Source organism: Pantherophis guttatus, chromosome 1 (genome assembly GCF_059756535.1).
Source record: "Pantherophis guttatus breed Tessera chromosome 1, ASM5975653v1, whole genome shotgun sequence".
NCBI lineage: Eukaryota > Metazoa > Chordata > Lepidosauria > Squamata > Colubridae > Pantherophis > Pantherophis guttatus.
The window spans coordinates 349,439,482-349,456,048 of record NC_142063.1 but is presented as its reverse complement, the minus strand read 5'-3'; the positions used below and the strand labels follow the sequence as shown (position 1 = coordinate 349,456,048).

General features: G+C 39.5%; 1 long non-coding RNA gene across 1 annotated transcript; it reads left to right on the top strand.

The window, feature by feature from the left end:
* The first annotated feature begins 11,367 nt into the window (after positions 1–11,367).
* LOC148117012 (uncharacterized) lies at positions 11,368–16,208 on the top strand. The gene is made up of 2 exons (XR_015731642.1): positions 11,368–11,500; positions 16,077–16,208. It is a non-coding gene; the product is annotated as an uncharacterized LOC148117012 (long non-coding RNA).
* Positions 16,209–16,567: the final 359 nt, after the last annotated feature.

The following is a 16,567-nucleotide window of genomic DNA, read 5'->3' as shown; positions in this document are numbered from 1 at the left end:
GAAGGAAATATTTAAAACACAGGCTTTTGCGGACGACGTTGCCTTCATAATAGAAGACCCATTAGATACCGGCTTAAAATTAATGCAGGAAGTACAGAATTATGGAGAAGTCGCGGGCCTTAAACTTAATAAGAACAAAACCAAAATAATTGTGAAAAATATGACAAACCTACAAATGAAAGAATTAGAAGATTTATTAGGCCTCCAGGCAGTTAAGAAGATAAAATATCTGGGAATATGGATTACGGCGAGACTTTCTTCATTAAAAGATGATAACTATATCCCCTTATTGCAGAAAACTAATCAAGACCTCGATAGGTGGAGGAGGCTTAAATTGTCCCTGACTGGTAAGATTGCGGCGATCAAAATGAATATTTTACCGAAATTTCTATTTCTATTTCAAAATATACCGATATCACTAGATAAAAAAAATTTTTGGGATTTGAATAAACACATCAGGAATTTTTTGTGGGAGGGCAAGAAATCGAGGATTTCTCTCAAGACACTTCAAGGGAAAAGAAATTTGGGAGGGTTCGGGCTCCCTGACTGGGAATTATATCAAAAGGCGGCAAAAATAATTTGGATAAAGGAGTGGATCAAATTACAAGAAGGTAGAATTTTGACACTAGAAGGACACGATCTCCTTGAAGGATGGCACGCCTACCTCTGGGATACAAAGGATAGGAGGAAAACTCATTTTTATAAACATAAAATTAGAGAGACATTGATTCGTACGTGGCTGGAAATTAGACAGAAGATATATACCAAGGTTCCTAGCTGGTTGTCGATTATGGATGCCCTAGTGGCCCCAAATAGAAGAGGGAACTATAAATTGGGCACATATAAGGATATCTTGGATGAAGAGGGGAAGCTCAAACCCTTGGAAGTATTGAGGGAACAGGGGTTTAATCTGGATTGGTGGAAATATTTCCAGATTAAATCTAGATTTCAAGAAGATAGAGATAAATGTGGTATTGAAATGAAATATGGATATTTTGATAAAATTATTTGGGGACCAGATAAGAAAATGCTATCGAAAATTTATAACTTTATATTAGATGAGGATAGAGCCGAGACGATAGCTAAAAATCAGCTAAGCATTTGGGAGAAAAACCTAGGATATGGCCTTAATTTCAATGACTGGGAGATAGCTTGGAACAGGAATTTCAAAATAACGAAATTGGTAACATTCAGGGAAAATCACTACAAAATGTTGCATAGGTGGTATCTAGCCCCGGACAGGCTGGCCAAAATATTTCCAAATTCCTCGGCTTTATGTTGGAAATGTGTAAAGACGGTCGGCACCTTTTATCATCTGTGGTGGACTTGCCCTGAGACTAAAAAGTTTTGGTTAAAGATTCGACTCTGGCTCTCTGAAATAATGGGCCAGGAGATAGCCCTGGTCCCGGAATCCTTCCTCTTAGGTATGACTGAAGATGGTCTCGATAACAATAAAACCCAACTGGCAATTCAAATTATTACTGCAGCTAGATTAGCCTTTGCGAAACTCTGGAAATCTAACTCTACTCCCTCTGAAGAAACATTAATAAATAAAATTCTAGAGTGCGCAGAGATGGCTAAATTGACGAGCGAGCTAAAAAATGAAGAGAACTCTTAAGTACTACGAAGTATGGGGAATTTGGTATAACTGGTTAAATAATAGGATAAAAATATGATAATAGGCTATGATTTGTTAGACACCCGAAATGGACTTAATTGTATAGATATGTATAGAATTGTATATCGTATAGTTATGGATGGAATTCACCTAATGTTTGATCTATGAAATGTGTAAACACTGCACCTCAGATCAAGATTGTGATTGTACATTGTCTTTTTAAAAATTGGAAAATTCAATAAAGTATTTATAAATATATATATATATATATATATATATATATATATATATATATATATATATATATATATATATATATATATATATATATATATATATATATATATATATATATATATATATATATATATATGGGTCTTTGGTTATTCGGGTCTTCTCCCACGTAAAATTGGAAGTGTCTTGGCGACGTTTCGACGAAGTCTCATTCGTCATCTTCAGGCTGGTGTTCTCGGCTTCGTGCTTCCAGGAGCAATGTGAGATCGCAGCTGTCTCTTCCTTTTAACTGCTAGTGGGGGTGTGAGCTGATTGGGTGGGAACTTGGCTGTGTTCTGATTGGGTGGAGGTGTGTTCTGATTGGTTAGGGACAAATCCAAACAACTTGCCATCTGGAGAGCCGAAACACAGACCACCCTCAAGACAGACACACACACCAACAAACTCCAAAGACTACAAGAACGCCAGAAACAATCCCCTCCACCCTCACAGCCACACATGAAACAAACAGTGCATAACATCTCAGACAGGATCCTCACCAAAGCCGAAACCAATGTCCTTTCCAAAGGATTCAACTTTGCAGTCGCTCCCAAAAGCATCCCCACTGAAACCATTATATGCGGAGTTGAAACCAGCCTGACCAAAATCAACCCCGACGATGCAAACAGAATCAGACTCGAAATCACCAATATCCTCTGCACCAGCAAGCCACCCAAAAGTAACTTACCCAAAGAGGAACAGACAGCACTACTTAACCTGAAAGAAGACACCAGCATAATAATCCTACCAGCAGACAAGGGCAATGCCACGGTGGTTATGAACACATCTGACTACCAAACCAAATTAACCAACCTACTCCAAGACTCCATATACAAACCCCTAAACACAGACCCCACCACCTACCTGGAAAAAACCACCAGATCCAAAATAAAAGCCTCCCCCATCAGCGAAGAGATTCAGCAAAGAATCATACCCAGAGAGAAATCATCCAGATGCCCTAAGCTTTATGGTCTCCCCAAGATACACAAAGAAGGAACCCCACTTAGACCCATAGTCAGCTCCATAGGCTCACCTCTACAAAACCTAGCCAAATTTCTCGCCAAACAACTACAGCCCTATGCAGAATCCATCACCTCATACGTAAAAAACTCATTCCAGTTCATAGACATCATAAAGCAACAAAACTTACAGCCCAGTGACCTACTCGTGAGCTTTGATGTCATATCCCTCTTCACCCAAGTACCAATCAAAGAAGCCTTGACAGTTATCCAAAACAAATATAACCCCCCCAAGCACATCTTAGATCTGACCAACCACTGCCTATCCAACACATACTTCATCTATAATGGACAGAAATACAAACAAACAGAAGGAGCACCCATGGGATCACCCCTCTCACCTGTCATTGCCAACCTCTATATGGAATACTTTGAAACCCAAGCTCTAGAAAAATCCGATCACAAACCCAAACTCTGGCTCAGATATGTGGACGACACCTTCATAATCTGGCCACATGGGAAAGAAAAACTGGACAACTTCCTCACACACCTCAACAGCCTACACCCCAAAATACAGTTCACCATGGAAACAGAAGTAAACAACCAACTTCCCTTCCTGGATGTCTTAGTCTACAGAAAATCCAATGGCTCCCTAGGACACACTATATACCAGAAGAAAACACACACAAACCGCTATCTGCATGCACTCTCACACCACCACCCTGCCCAGATCAACTCTGTAGCCAAGACACTCATTTCCAGAACAAAACGCTTAGCTGACGAACAACACCTAAAAACCGAACTACACACCCTCACTAACGTACTCACATCCAATGGATTCCAAAGAAATAAGATCACCAACCTAATCCAAAAAGAAACCCCCACTAAAATCCAAGACAGAGAACAAGAAAACGGCAAGGCCCTCCTCCCATACATAAAAGGCACCACAGACAGAATAAGCAAAATCCTCCACAAACATAACATCAAGACAGCATTCTGCACAAACCGAAAAATATCCACCATCCTAAGGAACCCCAAAGACAAAATTGAGTTAGAAAATCAAGGAGTATATGAAATCCCATGCACCGCCTGCCCCACCACATACATCGGACAAACCAACAGACGAATAAGTGCACGCATAGAAGAACACAAGAACTCAGTCAGAAAAGAGGAACCAACTTCTTCCCTGGTCCAACACCTTAAAGCCACAGGACATGATATTGACTTTAAAAAGACCAGAACTATCGCCAAAACTGAACACTTTAACAACAGAATAATCAGAGAAGCCATCGAGATAGAAAAACGCCCACACAGCATGAACAAACGAGACGATACCTCCCGCCTACCAGCCATTTGGAAACCCGCCCTTATTGACAAACGAGTCCCTAACACGACGAATGACACCAGACCCACACTCACGAGAGCCACACAGGATGTCACCACCACACATCCACGCAGAAAGCAGACTCAAACTCACACTGATAATGAGCCACGACCAAGGACCAGAAGCCAGACCGCAGCTGCATCATTAGCCACTTTAAACCCCTCCAATCCATACATGAAGCAGACTGACACCCACCACGAAGAGCTCGCACGGCCACAAACACGAAGCCAAACAACAATGCAGCTCACCAGCTCAAATCCCCCTGCAACTCAGACTAAGCTGAGCACAACCAAGCCCCCACCCAAACAGAACACACCCCCATCCAATCAGAGCACAACCAACCCCCCATCCAATCAGAGCACAGCCAAGCCCCTAACCAATCAGAACACACCTCCACCCAATCAGAACACAGCCAAGTTCCCACCCAATCAGCTCACACCCCCACTAGCAGTTAAAAGGAAGAGACAGCTGCGATCTCACATTGCTCCTGGAAGCACGAAGCCGAGAACACCAGCCTGAAGATGACGAATGAGACTTCGTCGAAACGTCGCCAAGACACTTCCAATTTTACGTGGGAGAAGACCCGAATAACCAAAGACCCACATACAAACACCCGCGAAAACCTGAGAAAACATATATATATATATATATATATATATATATATATATATATATATATATATATATATATATATATATATATATATATATATATATATGTAGGTCTTTGGTTATTCTTTGGTTATATATATATATATATATATATATATATATATATACACACACACACACACACATATGTATAGGGCAGGGGTGGGCGGGGTGAGCGGAGAGGCGGGTGCAACCGGGCAGGTGGGGCCGGGGCCAGCCAGAGGTGGTATTTGCAAACCAGCTAAAATTTCTGCTACTGGTTGGCACGAACTGGTCCGAACCGGCTGAATACCACCTCTGGCTGTATTTGCCAAAAATATGTACCCACTCCCCTTAATGAAGGACATGCTGGCCCACTTGGCAAAGAGAAACTACCTAGGATACCAAATGTCCAGTGAGGGGGTTGAGATGGACCCGGGGAAAGTCATAGCCATCCCGGAGTGGTAACCCCCTTGAACCCGCAAACAACTCCAAAGCTTTCTTGGGTTCACAAACTTCTTTTTTTAAAAAAATATTTTATTAGTTTTAAAAGTAAAACAATGGACATTGCTCAACATCTCTGGTTTCTAACAATTGCGTCTTAATCAAGTTAATAAGTAATCTATTCCTTGATCTATATACAAATTTACATATATCCTATTTCATTATATATCAAGTATGCAGTATTTTATTTCCTAAACAACTATGCATGTATTTAATAAACCTATATTACATTCACAAATTCAATATACATTGATATATTGATATACATTGATATATACATTTCGAGACATTCGTTATCTCTTGTTTTTGGCATTCTTCTTATCTAACCAATTATAAAATTTATTCCAGACTTCATAGTATGTTGATTCACTTTTGTCTTTGAGTTCTAAAGTGAGCCTGTCAATCTTTGCACAGCTGTAAATTTTGTGTATTACTTCTTCTTCTGAGGGTATTTCTTTACACTTCCATTTTTGAGCAAATGCTAGTCTTGCCACGGTAAGTATATGCAATATTAAATAGGTTACATTATTGTCATATTTGCCATCTGTCATGCCCAGTAAGAAAAATTCCGGCTTAACTTCTATTTTATACAATTAACATCTCTTCTAACCAGCTCCTTATTTGCTGCCAGAAACTTTTGGCTTTTGAGCACTCCCACCACATATGGTAATATGACCCTAGATCAACCTCACATTTCCAACAAATTGGGGAGTATTTTTTACTAATTCTTGCCAATCTTGTGTGTGGGAAGTGCCACCTGTAGAACATTTTATACAGGTTTTCTTTATAAGAAGCTGCCAGTGTGATTCTGATATTTTTGTCCCACAAATTTTGCCAATTGTCCAAATTGATACTGTACCCAAAACATCAACTCCAAGTTATCATCGTCTCCTTAACTTGTTCTTCGAGCATATCTTGTTCTAATAAATAGTGGTACAATTTTTAATGGCCTTTCCCTCTGTGCTTAGTAAAATTTTATCCAGTTCTGATGGTTCTAATTTTATATCCCGCTCTTTTTTATCCTTCATAAATTTGGATTGTATTTGTAGGTATATCCACCATTCTAATTCAATTCCTTCTTCCTTTAATTTATTCCTTGATTTTAATTCCCCTTTCACATTTAGTAATTCTTTATATGTAATAGCCCCTCCCATTTTGAGAAGATTAGGATGTGTGAGCATTTCTACTGTCAATATCCAATTGGGGATGTCTATATAGTTACTTCTTTTGGTCTTGATCCAAATATCTAAAAGTGCTCTCCTAATATAATGTCTTTGGAAGTACTGGTGGACCTTATACTTCTCTTCCCAGATGATAGCGTTCCACCCTATTTGAAGGTCATGTTCTTCTAGTGTCAACAGTCTTCTATTTTTAAGGTGTAGCCAATCACTTACCCAAACCAGAGCTGCAGCTTGCCAATATTTTTCCCAATTTGGAAGGCCAAATACTCCTCTTTCTTTTGCATCTTGTAATAATTTTAATTTAATTCTTGGCTTTTTGCCCTGCCATATAAATTTTGCTATGATTCTATTCAAATTTGTAAAGAAATCTTTTTTGAGCCAAACTGGTATACATTGGAATAAATATAAGATTTTGGGTAGCACGTTCATCTTAATCGTAGCAAACCTCCCCATAAAGGAGAGTTGCAGTCTTCCCCATCTTTCTAAATCAATTTTGATTTGATCAATTAGCCTTTGTAATTCATCTCTTTAAGCATCACGCATCTTGATGTCAATTGGATCCCTAGATATCTAATTTTTTTAACTATCTGAAGATCAGTTTTTCCTTCTATATCTCTTTTTTGCTGCTCCGTCATATTTTTTACTAACATTTTCGTTTTCTCCTTATTTATCTTTAAGCCTGCTACCTCCCCATATTCCTCCAGTACTTCCATTAGCCGTACGCCCAATTGCATTGGCTCTTCAATAATAAAGACGAGATCGTCTGCAAACACTTGCAATTTAAAATTTTCATTTCTGATCTTCAAATCTTTAATCTGGATATCTTCTCGAATTACTTCTACTTCTAATGATAAAACAAACAGTAGAGGCGATAGTGGACAACCCTGTCTCGTGCCTTTCTGGATTTGGAAGTTCTTTGTTATTTCCCCATTAATTACCACTTTTGCTTCTTGTTCCAAGTAAATTGCTCTGCACATCCTTATACATTTTTCCCCAAATTCCATATACTTTAGTTGATTTAAAATGAATTCCCATTTAACGTTATCAAATGCTTTCTATGCATCAGCAAATATAATACCATCTGTTTTTCATTGTGAAACTCATAGTATTCCATAATATCTAATATAATCCTAATGTTATTTCATATACATCGTCTGGGCAGGAAGCCATTTTGATCAGAGTGGATAAAATTTTCTAATAATTTTTTTAATCTTTCGGCCATAATTGTCATGAAAATTTTATAGTCTGAATTCAATAAAGATATCAGTTTTTCACATATGTCAGATCAGAGTTTTCCTTTGGGATCAGTGTAATTGTCTTCTACCGACAGTTTATTCCTTCTTTCACCAAGAGCACCCTCCCCATCACCAAACTACTAAAAATGGAAAGGGGAGGGGTGAAACAATGGACACTTGAATGCCAAGTGGCTTTTGAGACCCTCAAAAGACTCTTTGCTGACAAGCCGATCCTTAAGCACCTGGATCCTGAGTGGCTGTTCATCATCCAGGCAGATGCCAGAGATGTGGCAGTGGCTGCGGTTCTCCTTCAGAAAAATGCGGAGGGTGGACTTGCAACCATGTGCATACACCTCCCGCAAGCTCACTGAGAATGAAAGGAGATGGGCAGTATGGGAGAAGGAAGCATACACCATCCATTGGGCACTGCTTACATGGCATCACTTCCTTGAAGGAGGTAAAATGCCATTTGAAGTATGGACTGACCATAAAAATCTGGGGGCACTTAGGACCCCATGGAAACAAGTCCGCTCAAGCAAGTCCAGTGGGCACAATACTTCAACTGTTTTAATTTAACTTTGAAGTACATCCCAGGAGGATAAAACCTTTTGGCCAATATGCTGTCACAAATGCCACAATATAACAGCAAATGTGAGGAAGTAGTCCATGCCATGATTCCTCCCTCCCAGAGAGCAGCGCAAGCCACAACCCAATAGCAGGGGGCGGGAGTCTAACTCAAAAACTCAAAGCTGTTGCAGATGATCTGGTAGTTACCCTAATACAGCCGATGGAATCAATAATCCAGATGAAAGACATTATAGAACAATATGGTACAGTATCAGGATTTAGATTGAACCAGAAAAAAACTAAGATGATAGTTAAAAATATGACACAAGATCGAAAATAGGAACTTGAAAGCAAGGCAGGTTTTGAGATAGTACCAAAGGTCAAATATCTAGGAGTTCAAGTTGCAGAATCAAATATGAAATTGTTTCAAAATAATTATGACGTGTTGTGGCGAGATGTACAGAAAGATTTGGAGACTTGGAAAAAACTGCAGCTGTCTTTACTTGGAAGAATAGCAGCAGTTAAGATGAACATTTTGCCAAGATTTCTTTTTTTGTTTCAAATGATTCCGGTGCTTAAAAGTGATAAACAACTGAGAGAATGGCAAAGAGGACTGAACAAGTTTGTCCGGAATGAGAAAAAGCCAAGAGTTAAACTGAAAATTATGCAAGATGTTCCAGAAAGGGGAGGCCTTAAACTTCCAAACCTACAATTATATTATGAAGCAGCAGCTTTGACGCAAGCAAGTGATTGGTTTGGAAGGAAAAAGACTGGAATATTGAATATAGAAAGTTTTGATCTTGAATTTGGTTGGCATGCTTACTTATTTTATGAGAACAAAGTGGATAAAGTATTCAAAAGCCACATACTTAGAGACTCTTTGATGAGAGTTTGGAAGAAGCACCGACTCAAATGGGATTACAAAATACCGTTATGGCTGGATCTTGGTCATATCATGTGGAATACAAATATAATGTCACTCGGGGGGTTTTTATATAAAGAAGTTCTTTTTGCAGATGCGGGCAGATGGTAACTGAAGACTTTAGAAATGCTGTTGGAAGAAGGGATTAATTTAACTTGGTTACAGTATAATCAACTTCAATTGAGATGGAAAGAGGACCAAAAAACTGGTATAATGATGCATGAGGAAGAATTGGTTAGACATATAAAAGAGAAAGGTCCAATGCATATTAAAAGGGTTTATAATGTTTTGTTAGAAAGGGATTCAGAAACTGAATTGGTTAAAGATTGTATGATAAAGTGGGCACAAAATTTTGCAGAACCAGTGATGTTGGAAACATGGGAAAAAATTTGGGTTCAGAATGTTAAATTCACACAGTCGCAGAACTTGAGGGAAAATTTTTACAAAATGTTTTATAGATGGCACTTAGATCCTAAGAAATTGTCATGCATGTACCCTAATGTTCAACCAAAATGCTGGAGATGTGATTGTCTAGATGCCACATATTATCATGTGTGGTGGACTTGTAAGAAAGTGAAGGCTTTTTGGATAAAAATCTGGTGGGTTATGCAGAATGTTTTGAAGAAAAAAATTCAGTTTTCTCCACAATTGTTTTTATTAAGTATAGTTAAGGGTTTTACATTGAGTGAAACAAAGTTGATATTGTATATGATAACTGCAGCGAGATTGCTGATAGGTCAACATTGGAAAAATGAAGCTATGCCTACTATTGAAGAATGGACTTTGAAGATGGCCAGTTTTGCAGAGATGGCGAAGATTTCAGCATATTTAAAAGATCGCTCACAAGAGACTTATGTATGGGAGTGGAAAAAGTGGATAGATTACGTGCAGAATAAATAAACTAAGAAATATCAGATAGCTTTTAACTGAAAGTATTATATAGGGATAGAATAATAATAGAACTTTGTGAAGATGTGAAAAATATACAGGGGGTGGACGGGTTCAAGTTTTATAAAAAGGGGATTTTGATTTGGATTATATTTTGAGGAAGTCTGGGGGGGAGGGGAGGGTTAGGGAGGGTTGGGAGGGTTGGGGGGGAAATTGGGGAGAAAGTGTAATTGTAAAACTTTTTCAATAAAAAAAAAAAAAAACCTCAAAGCTAAACTACCAGCCGACCCTTGGTAGAGGGACAACAGGGGACTACTAACCTCCAGGGAGGGACTAACCTGGAAGCAGGGGTGAAATGCTACCGGTTCAGACCGGTTTGGGAGAACCGGTAGCAGAGATTGGGGCTGGTTTGCCAAACTGATAGCAACCACTGGTTGGCTACGCCCCCGAGTGCCTCTCACATCTTTCAGAAGCAATTGGAAGGAACAGGAGTGGGGGAGAGCGCCCAGCAAAGGCCAGGAAGACCCAGCCGCCCCCTCCCTCCCTCCCCCCCCCTTTCTTCTGTCTGGCTGGCAAGAAATAGGGCCTGGACAGCTGCTGCCATGCTATTCTACCTCCTCTGCAAAACTGCTCCATGGCTCCGCTTGCCTCCAGGGCCCCGATGCAACGCCCATGGCTTGCGTGGGGCAGATCACGGCGGCTGCAAGGCCAAGATGCTGCCTGTGCAAGGGGGGGGGAGAGAATGCAGAAATCACACCAAGCAGCCCTCCTCCTCCTCCTCCTCCTCCTCTTCTCCTCTGCCAGCTTCGAGGCTGGGCAGGGCTCGGAGCTGCAAGAGGGAAGCCAAGGCAACCGTGACTTTTTCCTCCTCCTCACAGGGTTCATTGAGTTCGTTTTGCAAGCTCGCCCGAGATTTGCAACTTTGCATGGCTTTTGAGGCTTTTGTACAGCAAGGCCCCCTTTTCCTCCTCCTCCTCCGTAGCTCTAATGTGGGTTTTTAATTCACGAGGAAGGAAGAGAACCCTCCCCATCCCACCGGAGGACCAATTAGACTTTCTTGTCACTCAGGGCGGGAATCCAGCCTTCGCGTGGGAGAGAGTTGCTTCCCACTGGCCTGGCAGCCCTTGGGGGAGATGCAGCCATTGCGCTGGGGCTGAGAGGGGCCGCTCGCTTTCTTCCTTCTCCTGCCGCTGCCGCTGGAGCCAAGACTGCTGCTCCGCTGGGGTGTGCATGGGCAACCACAGGAGGGCTGCCCCAACTTCTTGAACTTGCGAGAAGGTTTTCTTTTACAGCATGTTTCCCTGGACACAACAGCGAGGAAAGCAATGGAGCTTGAAAGGTAAGACCTGCGTCCCGCTTCTCGCCCACCCCACCTACCATCCCCAAATTGCATCCCTAAAGGGGGTGGGTGGCTAAGCAAGGGGCAGGAGCCCTGCCATGCCCGGCAAGGTGGGAGAGAAGAGACAGCAAGGGGAGCCACGTCTCGCTCCATGCGTCTTGCTTCTCCCCCGCCCCACCTGCCACCCCTCTCGATAAAGAGGTGACAGGGAAGGGAAGCAGCCAGGCTGCTGTTGCTATTGGGGTGGGGTGGGACGTGTTGGGCCACTCGGCCAGCGCAAAGAACAAGGAGGGGAGGGCATGTCCCTCCCTTCCCCCCCTCTGGCCTCGCCTCAAGTCATTTTGGTTGCACGGCAAGCAACCACAGGAAATAGCAGGACCAGCTGCGCATGCATGTAAGTAGTTGGTGGAGGGGCTTATTTTGCAGGGGTGGCTTATATTATCGCACGCGCTGAAAAGCCCAATTGGGCTTATTATCCGGACATATCTTATTTTTGGGGAAACACGGTAGATAGATGATAGGTAGGTAGGTAGGTAGGTACCCTGTTTCCCCTAAAATAAGACATCCCCTGATAATAAGCCCAATCGGGCTTTTTTTTATTATTATTGAAAAGTTTTTAAATGTTTTACAAACAAATTTCCCCCCCTCCTCCCCCCATCCATTTCCTTCTCCCTCCCGCCCCCCCCACCCCCACGGCTTCCCAGAGCAAAATACAGGGTATTGCATTTAACAAACATAATCTAACATAAACAAACTAACTATAAGCTCTTAACTCACCCTTACTCTTTAACTCCCTCATAGGTACCAAAATGTCAGAGTAAAAAGAAAAATCATCTAAGTATTTCATTCATAAGCTATTTGCAACTTTTTAGTCCCATATTTATTTTGTATATAGTCAATCCATCTTCTCCATTCCAGTACATATCTTTCATTCGAACAATCCTTCAAATATGCAGAGATTTTAGCCATCTCCACCAAACTAGCTACTTTTAATGTCCATTCTTCAATAGTAGGTAGTTCTTTCTTCTTCCAATATTGCGCCACCAAAAGTCTGGCTGCAGTTATTAAATTCAAAATCAGATTAGTCTCTATAACTGTACAATCTACAGTTATACCCAATAAAAACAACTGTGGAGTAAATTTTATCTTCCTTTTAAAAATATTTTGTATAATCCACCATATCTTAATCCAAAATGCCTTAATTTTCTTGCATGTCCACCATATATGAAAATATGTTGCATCATCACATTTACATCTCCAACACGTAGATTGTAAACTCGGGTACATACAAGCTAACTTTTTGGGATCTAAATGCCATCTATAAAACATTTTGTAAAAATTTTCTCTCAGGTTTTGGGCTTGAGTAAATTTTACATTTCTAACCCATATTTTCTCCCATACATCCATTGTTATTGATTCCCCAAAGTTTTGTGCCCATTTTATCATACAATCCTTCACTACCTCAGTTTCTGAATCTATTTCTATCAATGCATTATACAGCCTTTTAATATGCGTTGGACTTTGATCCTTGATTTGTTTTATTAAATTTTCTTCATTTTGCAAAATACCAATTTTCTGATCTTCTTTCCATCTAGTATACAACTGTCCATACTGAAACCAAGTTTGAATTTTCCTTTCTTCCTTTAATACCTCTAAAGACTTTAATTGCAATGTGCCTCTTTCCAAGATAAGAAGCTCTTTATAAGTAATCACATCTTGTTTCTGTTCCACACTTATATTCTCTATCATATGTCTAGGTATTGTCCATATAGGTAATTTATTATTTAATTTATTTAAATTTTATTATTATTTTAATTTATTGATACTTTTTCCATACACGTAATAATGCATTTCTTAATATATGACTTTTAAAATTCTTATCCACCTTTTTATTATATAGTAAATATGCATGCCATCCATATAACAAATCATATCCTTCAATATTCAATATTCTCTCTTCTGTTGAATTAATCCAATCACTAATTACTGAGAGCACGGCTGCCTCGTAATGCAATCTTAAATTAGGCATTTTGAGACCTCCTCTTTCATGTGTATCTTGCATTATTTTTTGTTTTATTCTTGGTCTCTTTCCTACCCACACAAAATTAGTAATACCCTTCTGCCATTCATTCAAATTTCCTTTTTTCAGTATTGGTATCATTGGAAAAGAAATAAGAACTTCGGCAAAATATTCATCTTCACTGCAGCTATCCTTCCCAGCAGAGATAATTGCAATTTTTTCCAATTTTCCATCTCTTTCTGTATTTTTTGTCACAACAATTCATAGTTGTACTTATATAGTTTCGCATTTGATGTCGTAATATACACCCCTAAATACTTAACCTTCTTTACTGATTCAAATCCTGTTATTCTTTCTATTTCTTCTTTTTGACTTGTAACCATATTTTTAATTATTATCTTCGTTTTCCCTGCATTAATTTTAAATCCAGATACTTGACAATATTGGTTAATTATATCCATTAAACCTATAACCAATTTTATTGGTTGGGTCAAGGTCACAACCAGGTCATCTGCGAATCCTTGTACCCTATAATCCTCATGCCTAATTTTAATTCCCCTTATTTTACCTGAGCCACGTATTTTATTCAACAAAAATTCCAGAGTCAAAATAAACAATAATGGAAATAAAGGACATCCTTGTCTTGTTCCCTTTTCTATATTGAAAGTTTCCGTTAAACTACCATTAATTATTACTTGTGCCGTTTGTTGCTGATATATTGCCTTAATAGATTGTATAAAATACTCTTCAAATTGCATCTTTTCAATTATTTTCAATAAAAAATTCCAATTCAATCGATCAAACACTTTCTCCGCATCTATGAATATAAGCACCGCAGGGACCTGGTTGTTTTTTCCCAAATATTCCAATATATTAACTATTTGTCTTACATTACTCTTCATATATCGCCTATTAATGAAACTGGTTTGGTCATTGTGAATCATTTGTTGCAAAACTGGCATCAACCTATTTGCCAATATTTTAGTAAAGATTTTATAATCTGTATTTAACAGTGATATAGGCCTATAGTTTTTTGGTTGAGTGTGATCTTGATCCTCCTTTGGGATCAGGGAAATAAATGCTGTTCTCCAAGAAGGAGGCACTTGTCCTCCAGTTTGTATTTTATTAAATAGTTCTTTAAGTGGTTCCACTATTTCTGCCTGCAAATTTTTATAATAAACCGCTGTCAGTCTATCCGTCCCAGGGGCTTTTCCCACCTTCAGTTGCTTAATTGCTAAAACAATTTCTTCAACAGTTATCAATTGATTCAAACCTTCCCTTTGCTCTTCTGAAACTATAGAAATATTCTCCCTCTGTAAATATTTGTCTATATCTGTACCTTGAATCTTATCACTAGTATACAACTTTGTATAGAATTCTGAAAATGCTTTTTTAATCATATTTTGCTGATACACCTCTTTACCCTTATATTATATTTTCTCTATAGTACGTAGCTTTTGTTTTTTCCTAAGCAAATATGCCAACCATCTGCCTGGTTTGTTCGCATTACAAAAAGAGTTGTGTTTGGCATATTGTAAATTAGTTGCCACCTGATCTGCCATCAACATATTAAATTGCCCTCGCAATAAATTAATTGCTTCTTTTGTTTTCTTATCAGTTGGGTTTAAAATTAATACTTGCTCTTTATTTTTTATTTCTTCTTCTAGCTCCTTCCGTTTCCTTTCCTGTTTACGTCTATATTTATTATTCATGTATATTAAAATACCTCTCATATATGCTTTACTTGCATCCCAAACCGTCTCCATAGGTGTATCTTTATGCATATTTATAACAAAAAATTCTTTCATAAATTGTTTGCATTCTTTCACATTTCCCTCATATCTAAACAAATTTTCATTTAGCCTCCAGGACTTCCTGGGTCCCTTTTCATATTCTAATTCCATCCAAGCCGGACTATGATCTGTTAATGTTCTTGGACATATTTTCGTTTTCTTCATCCGATTGGGCTTATTATCTGGACATGTCTTATTTTTGGGGAAACACGGTAGATAGATAGATGATTGGTAGGTAGGTAGGTAGGTAGGTAGGTATCCTGTTTCCCCTAAAATAAGATATCCCCTGATAATAAGCCCAATCGGGCTTTTGAGCGCATGCGCTAAAATAAGCCTCCCCGGAAAATAAGCCCTCCCCAAAAATAAGCTCTCGAAAATATTTAAACACATGCGCAGCCATTTCCTCTGATTAGGGTTAGGGAGACAGAGCTGGAAATCAGGTAAGACAACAAGAGGAGTACTGTCTTGCTCCCCATGCCCCAAAATAATAAGACCTCCCTGAAAATAAGGCCAAGCACTTATTTCAGGGTTCAAAAAAATATAAGACAGGTCTTATTTTCGGGAAAACAAAGTAGGTAGATAGGATGAGATGAGAGAGAGATGAGAGAGATGAGAGATGGAGAGAGGTGTACTGAAATTTACAAACAATTTAGAAATCCAGAGGACATAAATTACTTTGTTGCCTACATACATTATTGATCAGAAAACTACACTCAGACTTGTCATTTTTTTCTCCCTATGGAAATTCACTGATCTCCTGAAGTTCATCAGCTGCTGCTGGAGAAGAAGCCATGCTGTGACCAGGCCTAGAAGCAAACAAGGTTGCCCTTCAGCTGAGTCTACAATGTATAAACTTGTTCATTATTAAATCCAAATCTGCCAACTTCTAGATAAATCCTGCCGATGCCATTTCCCAGCTCAGCACTGGAATGTCTTGCAAAGGAGGCCAGGCAAGCCTTCATCCTGTGTAAGGTGTGTGTGTGTGTGTGTGTGTGTGTGTGTGTGTGTGTGTGTGTGTGTGTGTGTGTGTGAAAAGGGTTGCCTCTCATCACCACCCCCCCCAAGCCCTGGATGGCTCCTAACCCAACACTGGCACTTTCTGAGGCCTGGCCCCGGGGGAAGGGAGGGGGGGGTCTGCCTAGGCTGAATTTGACATCTTGTTCTCTTCTTCACTTTGTCTTTATTGAGCCAAATCTTTCTTATTCTTCCTGTGTTTAAGGCTTTATGCTGGGTTGTGACCTGCCAAGAATTGTC